The sequence below is a fragment of the Aegilops tauschii genome, chromosome 2 (assembly GCF_002575655.3).
Source record: "Aegilops tauschii subsp. strangulata cultivar AL8/78 chromosome 2, Aet v6.0, whole genome shotgun sequence".
In the NCBI taxonomy this organism is placed as follows: Eukaryota; Viridiplantae; Streptophyta; class Magnoliopsida; order Poales; family Poaceae; genus Aegilops; species Aegilops tauschii.
In genome coordinates this window covers 212,512,057-212,535,386 of record NC_053036.3, presented here as the reverse complement: position 1 = coordinate 212,535,386, position 23,330 = coordinate 212,512,057, and positions in this window count along the sequence as shown.

Below are 23,330 nucleotides of genomic sequence, written 5' to 3'. Positions count from 1 at the left end.
ACTCCTAGGTAAATGAGAGGAAAGAGAAAGAGAGAGAGAGTGAAAAAATATCACTAGCCAGCCAACCCTGTCGTATGAGCGAATGATATTGGTACCTCTTGATGACACGGCAATCTTATACAGCCAGCTGCTCTAATATGTTCTCTTCTTTTGCAGATAAAGAAAGACCCGAAAGTGAAAAATGTGCTGCACTATAACAATCTCATCGAATGACTTGATCTCCATCTTACAGAAATTGATTTGATCGACTACCGAGGTAGCACATCTGAGATTAAATTGGCCAGGTTATTTGTTCTGGAGGCAAGTGTGCTCAAGGTAATGAGGTTAGGCGTTCTCTGGCGCAACAATGAATGGCGTGCTAATCACCGCAAGCGGCTAAGCCTAAATGACAATGTCTCCGCAGAAGCTGAATTTGTTTTTGAAACATCAAGTGGCCAGAGACTCGAAAACTTATTTGCCCATTAGTGACTTGTCAGGGCGGTGGATTTTAGTTTGTACGATAATGCTGCATCCACCTAAAGTAACGAAAGTTCTTACGTAAACTTCCTAGTATTTCCCTCTTCGTAGGTGCAGCATTACTCCTAACATTTGTAATATTAGTTTGAAACTTGTAATATTGCCGTGTCCTATTCCTGCATTTTCAAAATCTTGCGAATCAAACAGGTCCCGAGTTGGTGATGATGTTGTGCCTGCCATCTTTCACCAATAGCCGTCGGATCTAGATCTGACGCATACAAACCAAACTTCTCCAGTTTTGCAAAACGATGCCCGCACTTGTTCCCTATTTATAAACAACTCCTTGTCTCTCACAATCAGCCTTATCTCCTTCCCACCACATCTAGAAGGCCATGGAAAAATCTGGCGCGATGGCCGCTGCCGGTGCCGTCCACCCCCCAATCTTGGTGTTCCATGCAATGCACGGGCATCTACGCATGGGAAATTATGTCGAACACGGCTAGTTGTAACAATACTAGGTCTACAGCCATGATGATAGTGACTGTAGATGGTGAGGCTGACTATGGTATGCCGAACACGGCGCCTATACTCAGGTGTCATCTCCGTCGTAGGGTCTTGTCACTTCACTGTGAGGAGCAGCACGTAATAATTTGACCAACGGGTAGTACAGTGCTACTAGTACATTGGTAGTACTACTATTAGTACTAGCACCACCGTCTGGATTTAGTAGTACTACCACGTCCATCTGGATTTAGTATTTGACTAGCAATATCTAGTAATGCATGTCACAAAAATGTACTACTCCCTCTGTAAATAAATACATGGTGTATTGTTTTATTCCTATCGGCGAGATAACTTAATGTATTTTTGCTACTTAATAGGATTACATGCAATGAACTAACCACCGCATGTGATGTTTGGTAGTCTCAAGTCATTGAAAGCGTGCACGGCCCACATCTCTCATTGGTTGATATGTCACGAAATAAGAAACGAGGAGGGAGTTAATGTACCGTGCCTAACTGTTTTGGTATTATTTGGTTTTCGTAAGGCGACTTACATAACATTTTTGGTTACATGCATTAACATTTTATTAGTTAAATCAACGGTCAACACGTGGTGCAAAATGCAAAGGGGACCAATAAACCAGTAAACGTCAAAGTTCTCTCGTTTGGCCCCAAATAGAGGTCCGGTGAGATGACTATACTGCACCGGCGCGGAGGGGGACGCAGCTTCATTGACTTACTGCACCTGCCTTTGGGTGTATGACACATGGGCCCAACGGGTGGATGGCCAACCTGTCATACAGCCAAAGGTAGGTGCAGTAGAGGGGCGAGGAGTAGATGGCCAACACGCACGTGAATTCAACGCGGTCTGCACTTCTCATATAAAGGCTCCCGCCAGTCCAATCTACGAAATCCTACGCACCTACGCACCCAAGGGCAAGAGTGATCACTCCAATCGCAAGATCAGTTGACTAGAAGCTAGACCCATGGAGGCGATGAGCGCGAGCATCAGCTGGCTGTAACAGATGTTCCACGACGCCGGCCGGCGGCCCGGCACCGAGGAACGTCTCCAGGTAGTGCTTGAGGCCGCCAGGGCGAGGGGTCGCTTGGATGACAGCTTCGTCTCCTTGTTCGACGAGGTCCTCGTCGGCTTGCTCGACAAGTACACCATCGTCAAGAAGCTCGCGGACGACCGTGACGTATGCCTCCAGCCCACGTACCCAGGCTCTGTGATGCCTGCCACCCTCAACAGCCTCTATGGTGACAACCTCTTCGACGCACTGGTGGCCCTGCGACTGCCCGCTATCGCGCCGGAGAATGTCCACCTCGAGGTCGCGCTCGCCGCGCAACGCCTGGCGCAGCAAGACACCATCGACATAAAAACCCACGTCTACGCACAAATCATCCACAAGGACTACTACATGCAAGAGGAGGACGATAGGACGCTGGCCTTCTTGGACCGCAGGGCAACCTTGGACGGCAATGTTCCGAAGCACATTGAGCTTGCCGCCAACGCCGCTACTCCTCACACGTCGGTTGGTGACCCGATGCACTAGGGCGTGAGGATGTCGTTGATGGATCCGTATGTATCTTTATCTTTCCGTCAAATCCATGTAGTAGTATATGGTACTACTAGTAATTATCTTACATTTTGCATCAACTTCATAATTTTCGTACGTACTCCATGCATGAACCGCGCCAGAACCAAACTTCTCATTGCTCTAGGGAAAATCGTTATTTCTATCTATCGGTCACACCATGGAGCAGAACCAAATTTTACAAGTTATAATTTCAAAAGGAAAAGCCTGCCGTGTTCGCGTGGCACCCCCACACGGTTGGTCCAGCACGCCGCTCAAGGGGGAATGCGTGCTGTGTTGCATTTTCACTTACAAGTGGGACCGCAGTTGAGCAAACCGACTATCAGCAAACCCCCACCCCACCCACCGCGCGATGGCTGAGAAAACAGGAGGAAGAAGAGATGGTTGTAGCACGGACTCCATGAAAATTGGTGTCGGATGGGACTCGTGTGGGTGGCGTGTGCCATACTGCTAGACATGAATGCTAGTTATGGCCCATGCCACCCCACTATATCGAGGTGCTGGTTACGTAGAACAAATTTCCTGGAGTCCGTGCTCAGCCCTCCTCTATCTCTCTTCTCAGCCAGCCAGCAGACGCGCGAAGCCCATCATCTGTTTGCTCATATGCGGTCCCACATGTCAGTGGAAATGCAAGAGGACCAACTGAACCTGCACATCTTTCACCTCGACGTGCTGGTAATGAAAAACAAATCCAATAAAGATCTTTGGTGGCCGCTTTTGGAGTTACTGAAGAGTAGTAAGATTCTATTTACAGTTTAACCCAAGATGCACATCACATGGCTTCAACTACCACTCTATTTTCTTGCATGACACGACCTGGATGTTGGATGTCCTACGTGTCGGCAAAAGGAGGAAGAACTCGACCAAATCTTTGGTTGTGCTCTCGGATTAGACTAGTTGTGCTAACTTAAAATTTTATTGTGTAGAATGGATGCAAGTTTGGGTATTGGGAAGAAGAGTACAACGATATATTGATAGAGCGCAATTTAGTAGTTGTTCTAGCACTTTTAGCTAGCATAGAGGCTAGAGATGAGACTAGTGCACTTGTTGATAGAATAGAGGCTAGACACGTTTGCTTCTTTACACTCGAAGAAGAAAGAAGCACGCAAGATCGAGCCTCCGCAGATCAACAATGAATGCATCAAGAAGGCACTAATCGAACTTACAGGAGCAGTTATGGAAGTTGGATATCTTCTAAAATGTATTCTTGTGGTTCTTGTTTTCTTTGGTCTTGCTTTTCTAGTCAAAATTTTGGTGATGTATTTCCATGTACCAAAAACTCAATGATGAAAAAAAGATATGTGTTTGCAAAGAAAAATGTACGCGGCCGGGATGCGTCCGCGCGTTCGGCACACGGCCACCGCATCCGAGAAATGGCCCAGACACGACCCCATTGCCCTACCCAAACGGACAGAATCCGGGCAAAATGGAGGTCCGTTTGGGGTCGTGCGTTGGAGTTGGCCTTACAAGTGGGACCGCAGTTGAGGAAACCGACTATCGACAAACCCCCACCTCACCCGCCGCGAGATGGCTGAGTTAGAGAAACGACGAGGTTGAAGAGATTGCTGTAGCACGGACTCCAAGAAATATGGTGTCAGATGGAAGTCGTGCTGGTGGCGTGTGCCGTACTCCTGGAGGTGAATGCTTGTTCTGGCCCATGCAACCCTACTACTCCTACTACTTATAGTAGTAGTATCGAGGATTCAAGGTGTTGGTTACGTACAGCGAACACATTAACATATGGCCCACCTCACACTGTGGCCAAATTTCCTGGAGTCTGTGCTAGGTTAAAAAGTGTTCTTTGTGAGGATGGGTGGCTGGTCTCAAGTTTAAAACTTGTTGTATTACGTATGTAGACGTAGAGATAGTGCAGCATGTGAAGCTAGCACAAATAGTGTACTATTGTTGATTGGCCTCATCCGATAACCTGTTGCAATGCACGTACAATTATGTATTCGGAAATTATTTTTTTGCCTCATCGCAGCACCCACTCAGAGAAGCGACTCGAAAGCCATTCATAAATTTAGTAAGTTTATCACAGGCATATCATTTTATTACGTACAAAAGGTCATCAACCCACAACGACAACGAGGATACATTATAAATACTAAAGTTTTCATCACACAAAAAATAACAAGCAACGAAATGAACTTTAACTCAACCAATCCTCGGCGTTGGAAACGCTTGCTTTGAGCCACAAGTGATTCTCTGGGAAGGGCCAGCTACTGTCAATCTCGAGACCAACGCAGGACTGATCATCCAGGCTGAAGTAGCCTACTATATCACGACCAGGGTAGGGAACCACCACATTGTCCGACGTATAGATACAGTTGCTTCACATAAATGGTAGAAGTAATGTTGTGTCAACAGCAGTTGGATCGCCTTTCACCATCATTGGATAGTTTTGTCCAAGGAAGAGCGAGTTTTCTCCAAGACTATCAATACTGTACCAGGGAGAAAGTGTTGGCACTAGCACACTAGTATCCATCCCGAATACCATGCAACGGGTGTTGGAATAGGTCCGGAGAGTGCGACCATGGGAGACAACACCTGCTTCCTTAGTAGTAACATCAGCAGTGGGCTGTATACAGACAAGAAGGGGTGATCCATCGGAATTAGTTGCCAGCCACCACTGAGTATATGGGCCCTGCTCGTGATCATCACCATCGTCATCTCCCCCTTGGTTATAAAAATTTTCAAGTATATGTGGTGGAATGTTCACAGGACCTTGGAAACATAAGAAGGTTAATTAGTAGAGAAGGGAAACTTGCTAACTCGCATGCATGTGGATGAAACAATTATAATTATGGTGGAAGACAAACGTACCGAAACTAAGAGGATCCCATGCAAAAACAGTGCCACGAGTGGTGGCAGCAAACACAAGACCCTCGTATTGAATTGCATCGCAGTACACATCCGTGTATAGAAACTGATTTTTGAAAAATATCCATCCAGTCAAACCACGAAGGACGGCAACAAGCTTGTCGAAGATAGCAACAACTTCATAGTTCTTGTAATTCCAAGAGCGGTTGGGAACTCGACAAATTGCTATCTTCCGTAGACGACAGCCACCATGATCGTATTTGAACGTACGTAGATCATCTGTGTGCTCAACCTCAGGGCACTCTGAGATTTTTGGAAGTGGAATCCGCTGACGAGTGTACACATTCACAAGTTCCCACTCACAATTGTACCCAATATAAACAACCCAATCTCCATTTGCGCCAGCCCAGGCCTTACCCTTAAGCGATGGCATCTTGACATCACACGTATCATTATCAAGCGGCATCAACTTGCACAAGGCGAGGCCTCCGTCGTCCGCGCCCATGCGAACAAGCTTATAGCGAAGAAGATAAGGGAGATCAAACCGCTCGTGGACCCTTGGGTTCCTTGTAATGATGTTATTAGTTGAGTCGAGAATGGTCTTGAACAAACCTGCCATGCTAGCCGAGGTGATGACGTCGCACCGATCAATGAGTTCCCCCACCACGTCATCTTTCAGATCGGGGCAAGAATAACAGGGTCGTTTCCGGCTTGTTCCTCCATGGAGAAGACGATCGAACAATGGCAGAAGGAAGGGTGACGGCAAATGGAGGAGGGAGGAAGAGCGTGCGACAGAAGTTCCAAATCGAGAGAGAAAGGCGAAGAGTCGGTGGACGGTTGCCAGTTTGCCACGGTACACGAAGAGGCGCCCCGGCCTACACGTCCTTTCGGAAATTGTACCAAAGGACTCGCCGTCGTCTCACTGACATGTTGGAAAGGGACCACATGTCAACAAAACATGGTGTGTAATTTATGGTGCAAATTGCGATCTGGCCGCGTTGGCCCGAGGTGCCGCATTAGTTATCGACCTTTATTTTTTAACATACAATCTGAGTGGATAGCTCCTGTGGTCATCACACATGAGTGGGTATATAGGTGGGCTAGGTGGGCAGGCGGCAACAATGTAAGTGCTAAAAGAGTTGATCTCGAAAAAAGAGTTGATCCAATGCTTGGTTTTGTTTGGATTTTCCAACTATGACCATTGGATAGAGTGAATCAATGGCTTACGTTCAAAGTTATTCTCATACTATAGAATGGTATAGGAACATGGAGAGATTTGGTTGATTTTATATCGCTGAATAATATAAAATATTATGAGTGCAGACGCTTCACCCCGAGGTTTTTTGCTCCTTCTCGGTCGTCGGGTATCTATGTTCTTCCACTCTTTCGTCTAAGACATGAGCTTTGTTCATCCTTTTGCCGACGCGCGAGACATCTATATGTCTCCATTTTACAAAATCATACTATATGCGTCCATGACATGCGGGACATCTAGCATCAAGGTGGCGTGTCATGCAAGAAAATGGAGATATGCAGTGCGTAAGTGAGTTGTGCACTTCGATGGCACCTAGTACTACGCAATATTTTTTCTCCTCGATGGCACGTGAATAGTGCACGTACTCAATGATAGAGCACGCGATAGTAGCCATGGACATGGTCGGCCCTTTTTGAAGAGAGTACTAATAAATAACTTTGATGTGTCCCGTCAACTCACAGAACGACGAGAAGCTTGCTTACTACGCCTTCTCCCTCACCAACGCGTGCGCAGTGGCTCGCCGCACAAGGAGAAACTTTTGCTTACAAGCGGTGGAGGTGCAGCAGTTCATTTGGTGTCAGATTGCCAGAAGTACTACTGTAGTACCATCATTATTGTTCGACTTTCGGAAGAGGAGAAGAGCCAAGCGCAAGGTCACCTACTAACCTAGTACAGTACTACTATAGCCAAAGTTGGTCCACCTTTTTAGAGCATGGTTAATTAATATAGGCGGCTCTTGCAGCAGCACATCATTTAGAGTAAGTACTCTCCTCGTAGGAACAAAGGAAGTGAAACAAAAGTTGGAGTGGATGCTAGATTGCCAATTAAAACATGATTACATAGGAAAAAAATCCTATAGCATTCTATCCTATGAATCAAACGACCAATGTAGGAAAATTATGACGGGGGTCTCTCCAACAGTGTTCCTCGGCTCGCACCTAGCATCACGGTGGTCGAACTTGGAGTCATTCATCTGGTACACGTGGCATCTCAGATCTGGACACAAGGTGACACGACCTCTCACTTCCTCCGCCATTTGAAGCAGCGCGCCGGTAGAGGGCTAGCATACTCCAATATTAGGTTGGCTCTATGTGATGTGGCAACTTCATATAGTAACCGGATGCTGGCTACACTACTACGGTACTCACACTCCAAGAAGTGAGTCAAAAAACATTCATAAATTGATTCTATGACATGCATTTGCAAATGTACCATTCGTTACATACAACAAGTCATCAACACACAACGACAACGAGGATACATGTTGGATTATAGATTATTTCCAACAAAACATTCTAGTAAATAATGAAGTTTTCATCACACAACAAATAACAAGCAATGAAATGAACTTCAACTCAACCAATCCTCGGTGTTGGAAACGCTTGCTTTGAACCATAGGTGCTCCGGGAAGGGCCAGCTATTGTCAATATCGAGAGCAACGCAGGACTAATCATCTAGGCTGAAGCGGCATATATCAGGACCAGGGTAGGGAACCACCGCAATGTCCGAGGTATAGATACAGTTTCTTCTCATAAATGGTAGTAATGTTGTGTCAACAGCAGCTGGATCTCCTTTCATCATCATTGGATAGTTTTGTCCAAGGAAGAGCGAGTTTTCTCCAAGACAATCAATACTAAACCAGGGAGAAGGTGTTGGCGCTAGCACACTAGTATCCATCCCGAATACCCTCCAACGGCTGTTGGAATAGGTCCGGAGAGGGCGACCATGGGAGACAACACCTGCTCCCTCAGTAGTAACAATCTGAGTGCACTTTATACAGACAAGAAGAGGTGATCCATCAGAATTAGTTGCCAGGCGCCATTGAGTATATAAGTTCTGCTCATCCTCATGCTCGTGATCATCACCATCGTCATCTCCCCCTTGGTTATAAATTTTTTCAAGTATAGGTGGTGGAATGTTCACGGGACCTTGGAAACACAAGAAGAAGCTTAATTAGTAAAGGGAAACTTGCTAACCCGCATGCATGTGGATGAAACAATTATAATTACTGTGGAAGACAAACTTACTAATACTACGAGGCTCCCATGCAAAAACAGTGCCACGAGTGGTGGCAGCAAACACAAGATCCTCGTATTCAATTGCATCACAGTACTCATCCGTGTACAGAAAATAATTTTTGAGCAATATCCATGGACGAACCATGGAATCGGTAATGATGGCAACAAGCTTGTCGAAGATAGCAACAACTTCATAGTTCTTGTAATTCCAAGAGCGGTTGGGAACTCGACAAATTGGTATCTTCCATAGACAATAGCCACCATGATAGTATTAGAACGTACGTAGATCATCTGTGTGTTCAACCTCAGGGCACTCTGAGATTTTTGGAAGTGGAATCCGCTGACGAGTGTACACATTTACAAGTTCCCACTCGCAATTGTACCCAATATAAACGACCCAATCTCCATTTGCGCCAGCCTAGGCCTTACCCTTAAACGATGGCATCTTGACATCACACGTATCATTATCAAGCGGCATCAACTTGCACAAGGCGAGGCCTCCGTCATCCGCGCCCATGCGAACAGGCTTATAGCGAAGAAGATAAGGGAGATCAAACCGCTCCTGGACCCTTGGGTTCCTTGTAATGATGTTATTAGTTGAGTCGAGAATGGTCTTGAACGAACCTGCCATGCTAGCCGAGGTGATGACGTCGTACCGATCAATGAGTTCCCCCACCATGTCATCTTTCAGATTGGGGCAAGAATAATGGGATCGTTTCTGGCTTGTTCCCTCCATGGAGAAGATGATCGAACAATGGGAGAAGGAAGGGTGAATGCAAATGGAGGAGGGAGGAAGAGCGTTCGATAGCAGTTCCAAATCGAGAGGGAAAGGCGAAGAGTCGGTGGACGGTTGCCAGTTTGCCACGGTACACGAAGAGGCGCCCCAGCCTACACGTCCTTTCGGAAATTGTACAAAAGGACTCGCCGTCGTCTCACTGACATGTTGGAACGGGACCACATGTCAACGAAACATGGTGTGTAATTTCTCGTGCAAAATGCGATCTGGCCGCGTTGGCCCGAGGTGCCGCATTAGTTATCGACCTTTATTTTTTTAATGGCGTGCCGTTCAGTTTTGAAGCACGACTAACTAGTATTGTTTGCAGAGAAAATATAAACTACTCTACCACTACTCCACCTCCAGTACTAGTAGTATAAAAAAGATATATAGGCTGGAGCTTCAGAGCTTTCTTGCTAAGGGCTGCCCACTTGCTTCTCACACTATCACCCTCTCTCCAGATCTAAAATGACGGCCTCTCTCTCCGTCCTCACCGGTGGTCACAGATCCGCCGGGGAAGAAAAGGACATGCAGCGTTGACGCACTCGTCGTCGGCGAGCGAGGTCACGCACTGACGACAAGGCCGTCCTCTCAGACCTAGTGCCCGCGCGGGATGGCCTCCGTCCCCAAGCTCACTGCCGTAGTGCGTGCGGAGGACGACGACCACCAGCGAAGCCACTTCCCGCCGACCCTCAGGTATGCTACCTCTTTTCGAACCATGCCCTTGTTCTATTGCCCCATCTGCCACGTCGCTGCATGTGGATCTTTTTCCACTCCACCATCTTCCCAATTTCCTATCCTCTGTTCTGCTGGTCACGCAGACGAAAACCTTAATTTGCACTATTAAAGGAAACCCTACTTCATGCAGACTAATCCATGTATGGGTTGAATAAGGAAAGGAAGGGAGACTGTACTGTCCAAGAGAGTAGGCATCGAACCCGCATCTAGGTTGAAAAGGGGAAAATCAGTAGCTAAGGAACGAGTCTCGTGTCTCTTGGTTGAAGAAGGGTAGAAAGGCATGACAACTCAATAGAGAATGACCAGGTCGATCGGTTTGTTGTCCTCACATAGGAAAAGGGTGGCTAAAGAGAACAAAAATGGGACGTAATCGACATATGCTGCCTGGATATTTGTTGCTCTGGGCAACCATACCTCCCTCACCACTCTATGCGTCCGTGGAGGTACATCGTACTGGTGCGCCACTGTCCGAATGGGTCTCCCATGCTCTTATTGCCACTTTTTTGCTGTTAGTATAATGCCAGCGGTAATGTCAACCAATGCTACTACTAAAGTGATGCCTCATTTAAGTAATACCGCACTCAGTCTAATGCCACCTGTCGGTGTACAAAAAGAGGGATGCGTTTTTGTACCCCTATACCTGTGGACGGGCAGTCGGAGCCGCGCCTACGGTCACGCCAAGCAGAACAGGGGAGGTGAGCCAAGGTAAGACCAAAGCCCAAGATAATAAGAGCAACGCCAAGGCCAAGACCACAAAGAGCAAAGGTACGAAGCAGGTTCCCCCGGCAAGACCCTTGCCGGGGCAGCCTCAGCAGCCCCGGCAAGATCCTTGTCGGGACCGCTCGCCCCACACCAATAGAGCGAGCCACCCTTGAGCCCACGGTCCCCGACGCCATCATACATATTGGGCCAGGGCTCAGGAGGCACCTCCGTTGTGGCATGCAGATCTTTGTGAAGACATATTCAAGATCAGATGAGGATCAGAAGACGACGATCCTCGGCAAGATCCTTGCTGAGGAAGACCACTAGACCCCCGGCAAGGCCCTTGCTGGGGACGACAGCGCGCCACGGCAAGACCCTTGCCGGGCCACACGGCAGGACCCTTGCCGGGCAACCCGGCAAGGCCCTCACCAAGGATGCCAGCGGGGCCACCGCCAGGCCCACGCCAACCAAACTTCCACCACCGTTCACATGCAGCTGCCAGCCCAACAAGCTGGGCGGGCACCTACGTGGCAACATGCAGCTCCCAGGCCAACTCATCGAGCACCAGCGTGGCGGCATGCAGATCTTCGTGAAGGCTCCGCCACTGCGCCACCTCGGCTGCCTGCCTGCCTGCATGGCACCACACGCCTCACTGGCCAGGGCGTGTGTCAAAGCGAGGAGGAGCGGCGACGGACGGGACGGGCCTCGCCCCCGTCCGCAATAAAGCAAGGGGACACCTAAGCTACGTATTAAATGCATCTTGTCCTGTAATACGAGCGATAAGCTCAGGGCACTATACACCTTTCCACCTCCTGTGTGCCACTGTGGCAGCCCCTTTCGACTATAAAAGGAGGCCCATGGCATACCGGAGAAGGATTCGGCTCTTTCGAACCACGCACTGACCACAACCAGTTCGAGAGCTCAAGAACGCTCTGAAATACACCCAGCGAAGCAGGACTAGGTTTTTACGCATCCTCGCGGCCCGAACCTGGGTAAACGATCCTTGTGCTGGCTACTAACCCTGCTCTTCTCGCAACCCCGCGCCCCGGCAACCGTAGTAGAGATTCTCGTGATCCCATAGGTGTCATTCCACACCGACATCTTTGGCGCGCCAGGTAGGGGGATGGCGCAGTTGTGAGAATCTGGCCTAGTAGCTAGCCTAGCATTTCTTCATCGCCCTGGCTCCTGAGAAGAAGGCGGCCAAAAGAACGATGCCAGCGCGGCGACAGAAAAGCTAAGCCATTCAGAGCTTTGATTTATTTCCTTCTTTCTATAAGGTTATCGTCCTCGGAGATTTTGCCGATGTGTGAGAAACCTGCATGCATGGGGGCCCTCCCGCGATTGGCAACGCCCTTGTCCTGTTTCAAGCCCGCTCAATAGCTCAAGCGGCCGCGTCGAGAGTGGCGGGGTAGCCTTCCGCGCCTGTCAACACTCCCGATTCTGACTCGAGTCAAGCTCGGCAGTTCGGGCGGCCGCGCTAAGGGCGGCAAGGTGGTTTGCCCGGCAGCAAGCACACCCGGCAGGCCAATGGGGATCCGTCCCCAAGACGCCGCCCTGGGTTTACGCGCTGGCTAACCTACCCAATTAACATAGGGTGAACACACACAGAAAAATCGCAGGAAAATAATATGCATAATACTGAAAGTGCTGCAGAGTTATATTACATCGAATTGTTGTTGCGGTTCTAACTAGAGATAGCGATTTTCTTGGTTGTGAACCTGCAGTGGCGATAGAGAACGGGGTGTCTAATCCCGGCGCTAGCCCTCCACCCTCTGAATTTCGCCGACTCGGCTGATGATGGGCTTGATGCGCTCCCTCAGCGGCGCGAGGTCAGTACCCTCCGGCAAGCTCTCCAGCGCGGCGTCAAAGTCGAGGTCGGGGTACCAGTGCGCCACCTTGGTGAGAACCTTGGTCATGGCACCTTGGCAAAGCCTCCGGGACTAGTCGGCAAGTGAGGCCGCCCGGTTGGCGTGGAGCCGCTCCAGAGCGCCGACGACCTTCTCAAAGAACATGGTCAGGCTGCTATTGGCGCTCACGCTCCGCTCCGGGACATACCTCACGTCCGACATCCCCATGATGGCTAGCTGCGCGGCGGCCTGGTTGGCGACGGTGGCGAGGCGATCGAGCCAACGGTTCTCGCCCTCCACGTGATCCGCGAAGTTGAGGCCCTCGTTCTTCCGCAACTGCTTCTCGGCCTCCAGCTCCTTGGCCAGGGTCCCCTCTCGAGTTTTGGCCTCCGACAGCACCTTCTCGAGACCCTCCAGCTTCAGCTTGAGGTCTTTGATGGAGTTGTTGGCCTCGGAGAGCTCCCCAGCCTTGCTGACGACCGCGCCCTACGCCTCTGTCAGGGCATTGTTAAGCGTGTCCTTCTCCTGGGACAGCTTCAGGGCCTGCTCCTTCAGCCTGTCGCACTCCGCCTCCAACTCCTCCACCTTGCCGGCATGAACCTGGGCCTGGGCATTGAGTGCCTCTTTGTGCCTCTGCTCCAGCTCACTGGTCCACTGCAAGACAAGCTTCTCCACCTCTGCATCATTGCCGCGAAGCATGGCGGCAAGCTTCTCCTCACGTGTAGCGAGGTCCTCCTCCTGGGAGTTCAGCGCGGCCTCGTGCTGGGTCCGGGCAGCTTCGGCGGCCGCGGCCAAGTTCCTCGCCATCTCTTGAGCTTTCTCGACGTCGGCAAGCTTCATGGTGAGCTCCACGTCGCGCTTGGCCAGCTCGCCCTGTGCAGCCTTGAGCTGCTTGTGGGCCTCGCGGAACCAGTTCTGCGTCTCGGAAACGCGCTTCTGGAGGTCCGCCTCCGCCTTCTCCACCACCGCCGTCCTGGACTTAGCCTTGTCCAGGTCCGCCTCCGCCTTCCGGAAGCTGGTGCCCATGGCGTGGAGGAGCCGCTCTTCCTGCGAACCGTCGCCACCAACGATCGGCTCGTCGACGACTTCAAGCCCGGCAGCGGCAAGCACTTCGTCGTCGAACGCCTCTCCCTCAACGGGTGTCCTGGTGCTCGACGCGCCTGGAAGGTGGACGAACAAGTCGTCGCTCACCCTCAGGTACTTGCCGGAGCCGGAAGCAGCAGAAGAGGAAGGCTGGTCATCAGCCAGCTCCTCCTCCTCCTCGGCAGTGGCCCCGCCGGCCTCTCCGACAGAATCCTCGGCGGCAGCCTTGCCGGCCTCCCCGGTAGGCCCCTTGGAGGCGTCCTCGGCAGCGCCCTTGGCGGCCTCCTCGGCGGCGATCTTCTCGGCGTCCGCCTCGGCGGCCTTGGCGACGTCCTCGATGACGGTGTCCACGTCCTCTGGGTTCACCGAGGAGGAATCTGGACGCCGAAGAAGGGGTGAGGCAAGGCCAGGACGAAGAGCCAGAAAGAAAAAGAAGCAGGACGAACGGCAAACGACTTACCCGTGCTAGTACCCGGCTGGGAAACGGAAGTCCCCTCCCCGACAACATTTGGCGTCGAGGCAGAGCCGCCAGCGCCCAAGTTCTCCTCCTCCTCCATGTGCGTGGGCTCGGTGCCTGGCGCCCTTGCCGGGGACGCCCCTCGGGGCGGCGTGGTCGATGGGGGCGGCGTGTTGGGAGTAGCCATCTGTGGCTCCTCCTGCTGCTGCTCTCCTCCTGCATACCTGGCAAGGTCAGCACCAAAGTGTCGTGCCCCTGACACATGTCGACGGGGGGAGAGTGATGAACTTACACTGGGGGCTATGCCGGGGGCTGCTGTCCGGGCTGCTCAACACCACCAGTGGCGCCCTCGAAGTACCAACTGGGGGCTGGCCACCCACCGAGACCTTGGCCGTCTTCACTCTCTAGGCCAGCGTCTCCACGTCCCTGCAAAGACGAAGACAAGTCAAGACGAGCAACACAGATTGAGGAGGCAGAGATAACAAAAAGGAACCAGATACTTACTCGTCGTCCGCCTCCTCCTCTGCTGTTTTCCTCTTCCTCCTCGGGCTGAGGGATCCTTAATCGAAAGTAACCTCCGTATCAACATCCGCCAGAGGAGGAGAAGGAGGTGGTGTCTGGACACGCGTGGACGAAGAAGGGGCGGCTGTCTTCTTCTTCACCGCGACCTTCGCCGGTTTCTTTGCCGCTGCGGCCCTCGTGTGGCGCCCGGACCCCTCCAAGGTCAGATGTGGCCGCGCAGCCCTGCCGGGCCGGACCGGCTCGTCAGAACTAGACCGCCGCAGGACTCGCCCTCTCCCCATAGCTGGCGTCAGGCCTGCGGTCTCGGCCTCCTCCGACGACGACTCGCCGGTCACATCTTCAACCAGAGGAGCCTCGGTGCCGGCGCTGCTGGCTCCCCCGGCGTTCGCCGCCCACCGGGCGAGCTCCTCCTCCTCCGCGGCCGTCGCGGCCTTGTCCTCCACACCGCTGGCGCTACTGGCCTCCTTGGCAAGATGTGCCTCCCTCGCCCTGGTGGCGATGTAGTCCAGCTCCGCCTGGGTGGTGTCCTGGACAAGCAGCCGCTCGACGTCGGCGTTGACGTACCCCTCGTGCAGAGTGTCAAAAAACTGCTGCACCTCGGCGTCCTCCGGCTCCTTCTAGCTCGGGTCATGGCCATGCGCGCTGCAGTCCAGCATCATGGCAATGATATCGGACCGGCGCGAATTATTGCACAACGGGACCACCCCCGTCGGCAGCTTGAACAGAGGCCCCTTGAGGACCTTGCCGGCCTTCGCGGCGGCCCTCGCGTCCTTGCCGGTCCGTTCGACCTCGCCGTCATGGCCCACGTCAAGCTGGAAGAGCCGCTGGCAGAAATGGGCATGCCCCATCACTGCGAAATTGTGGTCGAGGCCGTGACGAAGCCGCATGATGTCGGCGGGGTTCGTGAAGAGCCAGGCTGGCCTCCCCTTGTTATGCAGTGGGGCGATCCGGCGGCGGATGAAGTCCGCCCCGATCATCTCAAGGGTGAGGCCGGCCTCAGTGAGCTGGAGGATCCTAGTGGTGGTGACCATGAGCTTCTCGTCGTCAGCATCTACGTCGCTCCAATCGCTTCTGCGGACCGGCGGCGCCCGGCGAACTTCGCAGAACGCCGGCGGGTCCTTCTCCTTGATCCAGCACCACCGGCCCCGCCATTCTTCCCACCTCTCCTTCATGGCGCCCTCCGGATACGCTCCCTTGGATCTTGAGACCCAGGTGATGCAACCGGAGATGGCGCCCCCTAGTTGGATCTGAGGGGAGAAGTAACGGCGGAAGAGCGCCGTGTTAGGGTGCACCCCGGCAAAGCCCTCGCAGAGATGCACGAAAAGGGCCATGCACACCACCGCATTCGGGGTAAAATCCAGGAGGCGGAAGCCAAAGGTATGCATGACATCGCTGAAGAAATCGGAGAAGGGAGGACAGAGCCCGCAGGAAAAATAATCGACAAAGAAGGGGTACCGATTTGGGGCAGCCTTGGCGTAGTCAGCGCGGATGACACGCGTGGCTGGATGCCTCGAATTCCCCCACCCCCCCCCCCCCCCCCCCGTCTTCACTCCCCACAGGGGCCTGAAGGAGTCCCGAAGTTCGAACACGTCAACTGTCGAGGGGAAGAAGGCGGACTGCGTCCGCTACACCGCCAGCGCACTCTCCGGCGGCTCCGCGGCTCCGGCGTCCTTGGCCACTCCCTTGCCCTTGGTGGATTTTGGCGCCATGGCGGCTGGGAGAGGAGGGCAGGACAGAGGGCGGCGGAAGCGCAACGGCGGCGAGCAGGAACGAAGCTTGGAGAAGAAGAGGAAGGCAGGCGGAGGTTTCCGAGATTGGGGTTGCGCGAAGGGTAAAAGGAACAGTGCGCCCGCGGTTATCCCTTTTTATGGGGAAGCCGTGGGTCGCGCTGCCCAATTACTGCGATGTGAGGCATGCGTGCAGGAACCGCCCCACGCATGCCGCCCATGTCACGCACACCCCTCCAAGCCGCGCCGTGCGCGCAGGTCATGGGAAGTGCCGCACGCGAAAAGTTTTACCGTGGTCAAAACCGCCCCGCCTGCCCGCGCACTGTTTTTGGGCCTGGCCCAACAACGTGTCGCGCCTATGTGTGGCCCAGGCCCGGGGGCTCCTGTCGATGTACAAAAAGAGGGATGCGTTTTTGTACCCCTATACCTGTGCACGGGTAGTCGGAGCCGCGCCTACGGTCACGCCAAGCAGAACAGGGGAGGTGAGCCAAGGTAAGACCAAAGCCCAAGATAATAAGAGCAACGCCAAGTCCAAGACCACAAAGAGCAAAGGGACGAAGCAGGTTCCCCCCGCAAGACCCTTGCCGGGGCAGCCTCAGCAGCCCCGGCAAGATCCTTGCCGGGACAGCTCGCCCCACAGCAACAGAGCGAGCCACCCTTGAGTCCACGGTCCCCGACGCCATCATCCACGTTGGGCCAGGGCTCGGGAGGCACCTCCGTGGTGGCATGCAGATCTTTGTGAAGACATATTCAATATCAGATGGGGATCAGAAGACGACGATCCTCGGCAAGATCCTTGCCGAGGAAGACCACCAGACCCCCGGCAAGGCCCTTGCCGGGGACGACAGCGCGCCACGGCAAGACCCTTGCCGGGCCACACGGCAAGACCCTTGCGGGGCCACCCGGCAAGGCCCTCACCAAGGACGCCGGCAGGGCCACCGCCAGGCCCACGCCAACCAAACTTCCACCGCCGTTCACATGCAGCTGCCAGCCCAACCAGCTGGGCAGGCACTTGCGTGGCAACATGCAGCTCCCAGGCCAACTCATCGAGCACCAGCGTGGCGGCATGCAGATCTTTGTGAAGGCTCCGCCACCTCAGCTGCCTGCCTGCCTGCATGGCACCACATGCCTCACTAGCCAGGGCGCGTGGCACCACATGCCTCACTGCCTCGCCCCGTCCCCAATAAAGCAAGGGGACACCTAAGCTACGCATTAAATGCATCTTGTCCTGTAATACGAGCGATAAGCTCAGGGCACTGTACGCCTTTCCACCTCATGTGTGCCACTGTGGCAGCCCCTTTCGACTATAAAAGGAGGCCCATGGCATACTGGAGAAGGATTCGACTCTTTCGAACCACGCACTGACCACAGCTAGTTCGAGAGCTCAAGAACTCTCTGAAATACACCCACCAAAGCAGGACTAGGGTTTTACGCATCCTCGCGGCCCGAACCTGGGTAAACGATCCTTGTGCTGGCTACTAATCCTGCTCTTCTCGCAACCCCGCGCCCCGGCAACCGTAGTAGGGATTCTTGTGATCCCATCGGTGTCGTTCCACACCGACACGACTGATAAATTTAAGCAATGCCATTTAATGTCTCTGGATTATTTCAGGGTTAGCTGTTGACTGTGGATGTATTAAATATTTTTCAGCTAAGGCGTTCTAATGTTGTTGCATAGCCAGTATACCAACGATGAAACTTCTTACTACCTTTAGATTTTTGCACTGTTAATGCTTATTGATTACATACCTCACTTTCATGAGATAAGTTAATTTTTTTGTACAGTGTCACCAAAATGCCAAGGCGTTGACGTCATTTTATTTTGGTTAAACTGCACAAAAAATTATGAAGACAAGAGGAAAGGTCAAGAGTGGGCACCTCCTCCTTTGGCTACTGTATTGATTCGTTCGATCAAGTTTTTATGTTTGATCGATTCTCAAGATTGGGATAGCAATTTTTCATGCCCACTCGAGTTTGAAATGATATTTACCTTGAAGGTACATGGTTTGCAATTTTTTAATACTGTCATTAGTTAATAATGCTAGTTACCTTCAGACTTTTGTATTTGGTTTAATGCTCTTGCACAGCTAGTATACCAATGCTGAAACTTGTTACCTTTACATTTTGTATTGTTAATTCTTATAGAAATCTTCTAGTGCTAGAGCTTATGGAAATCTGTTCAGTAAAACCATTGTATTGTACCCTATAATAAAATAACTACTCTACTGTTGCACTAGCCACTGGATTACTGTATATTTGTACTATTCGAATGGTGTTGCATTAGCGTATGGACATATATAAAGTGTGCCAAGCTTTCCCAGATATGTGCTCAAGAAAACTACTACCTGTTTTTCTAAATACTAGACGTTTGGTACTTTAAATTGAACTGCGAAAACGTCTTATATTAAGGAACAGAGGGTGTAGAGTTCACTCAAATTATCCCGGTAAAGCTAGTCACACCTTTGTTAAAATTAATGTTCATTATGTTATCAGAGGAGGTCTGTATGTTTGTCTCTAATGCATGTCGACTACATACTGACATCATGATGTAATGTTAAGTCATTTCCTTTTGTACAGTGTCACTGAATTGTCAAGGCGGATGGCATTTTATTTTAGTTGAACTGCACAAAATATGCTTAAAAGAAGAGGAAAGGTCAGGAATCGATCATTCTTTCAGAAAGAACTATATATGCCTTTCTGACATCAGCCGTTGTTGCCTTATTTATTCCTTCAAACAGGTGGTTAGAAACAGTCTTGCTACCTTTTCCCATTAAGAAATTGGAATGCTTATATTTGTGAGTCTATGCTTCAGCTAGTGCCACTTTATAGTAATCACACTTTCAATATCTATGCAAACAGGGATGCTCGATTTTAGTGGAACTGTACAAAATGTCCAACTGGTTCAACATTAGGAGCATGTTTTCTTCCAAACCTGTATATCCAATTGGTGGCACTATGAGCTGTTCATTACGAAGGTACATGGTTTGCTACTATCTTGCTACTCTTTTTGTACTGTAATTAGATAGTAATACCAGTGGTTTGCATGTGAATTTATTGGCAGGGTGGACCTACATTGGAGGTGCAGGATATGATTCAATGATTGGATGCTCAATTTCGGTTGTATCGATTTCACCTCTTCCATCACTGCGAACATGGATATCCTTGGTCTGATGAAGAATAGGCGCTATATTTCTGCTCTAAACCAGCAAATCAATTCAGTATGAAATTGTCCAGGGCAAAACATGACTGTATCAAATTGTCCAGTGCAAAACATGACAGATGCTAAGCGGAAGAGACATGTTTAAACCGAAAATACAAGGTGGGGTATATGTTTACTCGCTGCTTGATATTTGTGCAGACAGAGATGTCTGCCCGTTGCTATTTGGCAAACACGAAAAGTGACCACAATTTTGGTTGAACTGCACAAGAGAATAGTATAGTCACTGCATGCAGTGCCATTTGAAAATAGACACAGAAAGATTGGATAGTCACTTCATGGACTGCAGAAAAGTAGTACTGTACTATTTATTGGCCAACACTAGGTGCTTCATTGCTTTGGAGTTATTATACAATGGGCATCATTTTGCCTCAGTTAAAGTTTGTATTCCGAAAATAGTCTCGCCGTGTGATCGAGAGAAGACCAAATCATATTGCAGTGGATGTTCCTCCATCATGTGTGGTTCATTCTCATGGTTCCAGCTGTTGGTGAAACCACTTACGTTTGCAAGAGGAATTGTAGACTTCACAAACAAATTTGTCTTTCAGTCTGTACTGAATGTTGGCCAAGAGAAGCATCCATGTTAGTAGGAAGAACATATGTTTTTTCTAGATCTTTGCTTTTGGAGCTACATATTTATATATGATCTGTGAATCATTGAGATGCATTAACATGTTTATCTTATGTATGGGAATCGTACTAGTTGGTTTTGAATTTGGGCTACTCATGTGAACATATTACAATGCTAGGCCTGTGAGTCTCGTGTGAACATTTTGAACGGATCGGCTCTTACTACTGTGCACAGCATGATCCTTATTTCTGTGTTCTCAGTGTTTACAAGTTACTAACAATTCCTTATTTCTGTTCGCTCAGTGTTTACAAGTTACTGATCGATCACTAGCTAGCCTACTAATGCGCTTCTAGCAGTTTTAGTTTCGATGCAAGATCCGAAGTGGTAGTTTTTTGAATAAAAATGCCTACCTCTGAAGAAACTGACAAGCTGCTCTGAAGAAAACGCCATGCGAATCTAAAGAAACTGCCAGCAAAAACGTTCGCAAATGCCTTATCTCCCAGCGAACGTTCATCAGCTAGTGCGACCGTACACGTACACCATCCGACCTACTCGATCCTACACGTACACTATCTGACCTACTCGATCCTACACGGATAAATAGTGGATCACGCACGTACTACCTCCTTTCTGGTTTGCAGGGCTCAATTCAAAAAATGACCTAGTCGATCCTACACGGATAAATAGCGGATCACGCACGTACTACCTCCTTTTCCGGTTTGCAGGGCTTAATTCAAAAATCTAACCAACCAAGGTAGATGATGAGTGGTGGAATCATTTTTGACAAGGAGGGAGTACCTCATCTAGATGATTCGAGTGCACTCGTTTGACCGTCATGCCGGCGTGCGACCCAGCACGGACGGGACTCATCACTGATGGGACGGGACGGCACAGTCATAATTTCAGTTTTTCTAGTTTTCCACGGCAAGCTGGCGTGCTAAGCCATGCCTGCTTATGCATTGAATTCCGATGACCACGATGATCGTCGCGTTTCCCGCGACACGCTAGTTCGCCTACCTTCCACCTATAATTACTGTTTCCCGGGCTTCTCCGGTGGCACCATCACCCAACTCGCCCTATCCTCATAAGCCCCCACCGTCCCGACGTCGCTCGCCACTTATCCTCGCTCTCGCCACGTCCGCCATGCCCCTGCCCGTCCCCGATAGGCGACACCAGAGGCGGTCACCGCCGGAACTAGTGTTCGGTTTTTCACCGGAAGGCAGACGGAGGGAGGAGGCATTCTATCGGTCTTTAGATGGCAATGCGGACTATGAGGAGTTGTTGGAGTGCGACCGCCTGGCGGAGGAGCAGCGTATTGCCGATTTGCGCCGCCAGCAGGACATGGAGTAGCAGCGCACCGATGCTCTGAGTCGCGAGCAGAGCGCCCGCAACTGGGCCGACTACATGGAGGCCGGCGCCCGGCAAATAGCCCTGGAGGCTGTCGGGCATGCACGCGTTCGCGATGCTGATTTTTACTACCAGCTCGTCAAGTGGGTTTCCTGCTTAGAAGCCGAAGCTTTGGTGGACCACGCCGGCATGGAAAGGGCCAACGCACGCGAGCAACGCGCCCTATCGCACCTCTAGCAAGCCTGAGGCGAGGCGGAGGACGCCGGTGCCGGCGTTTAGCGTGTACCGCAGATGCCGGCCGGCATCGTCTAGTTAGCTAAGAGTAAGTTAGTACTTGTACGCTACTAGAGTATTAGTGGGAGTAGATAGTTAACTTGGCTATGATGGTTTTCAACGTGGAAGTTCAGTACTCTATATGTGGATCAGACCTGTTACTTTGCTCTGAATGTTGAAATTTCCGTTTGAACGTATGGAATGGGCTGTTATTTTTTTAAATGGGCTGTATTTGTCCTCCATGGGTTTAGAGGCTGACTTGTGGGCCTACCAAGTTGACGCATACACAATCAGGAGATGATTGTACGTGGAGAGGATGACAGCAGGGACCCGCCAAGGTCATGGAAGTATGCAAGCAAGTGCCTCCTTATTTCAAGCCAATAAAAAAATGGCTCCTCCTAGTGGATTTCTGACATCTGGGTCCCATGCCATTGTCAACGTAGTCAATAAACAAGAGAAATGCACAATGAGCGGCTGACACCAGGGACCCAGCAGCTCGCCCAGTTATTTTTGTTTTGGGTTAATTTGATAAATGCCACTCCAAATTTGGTGTTTCCGAGAAATGCCACTGCAATTTCCAAACTTTGAAAAATGCCATTTCATGCAATTTCCAGTGGCATTCTTCGAAGTCTCGAGTGACGTTTTTCAAAGTTTGCAAATTGTAGTGGCGTTTTCCAAAGTTTGCAAAAATTGTAGCGGCATTTTTCAAAGTTTGGAAATTGCAGTGAAATTTTTATGAATTTCCATAATTGGAGTGGCATTTATCTAATTTGTTTTTGAGATCGAAGCCGGTTGTCAATTAGGCTGTGCGGGGCACTCTCGCCTGTCTAGACAGCCTTCTCTTTTATGTTTACCACAGACCAGCCTAGTAGTTTTTTTTTCTTTCTGAAAATGGCTAGCCCAGTTTTTTTGTGATTTGCCAAGTAAGTCGCTTTGTCAGACCTGTTGGGCTGCAAATCTTTCAAGATGAGCAGAGCTTCATTCGGCTGGCCGAGAAAATGGCCTATCAGTAATGAGAAATGGGCTGTACATTTTTAAAACACATCAGACCGGCAATTAGTTTCAAATTTCTATTTTTCATTTTGAGATTTTAAATTGCATTGATTTTTATGCGTGGGAAATTTGTTGGATTTTATATTGATATACATTTATTTTTAAAATCAGTTTGAATGTGACTAGAAATTTCAGGATTAAAAATAGTTCGGACCGCACCGAAATATGCAAAATTTTGTATAATTTTTTAACTGTGGCCACAATATGAGCTGTAATGCTAACAAAAAGAATATGGGATCCAAAATAAACCTTAAGAATTAGCAAATAGGCTGTAAATTATTAGAAATAATGGCAAATGGGTTGTATGCTGTTTTCCACAGATTTGAGGCTTTCCTAAAAAAAGGTTGACGCACAAGCAGTGACTG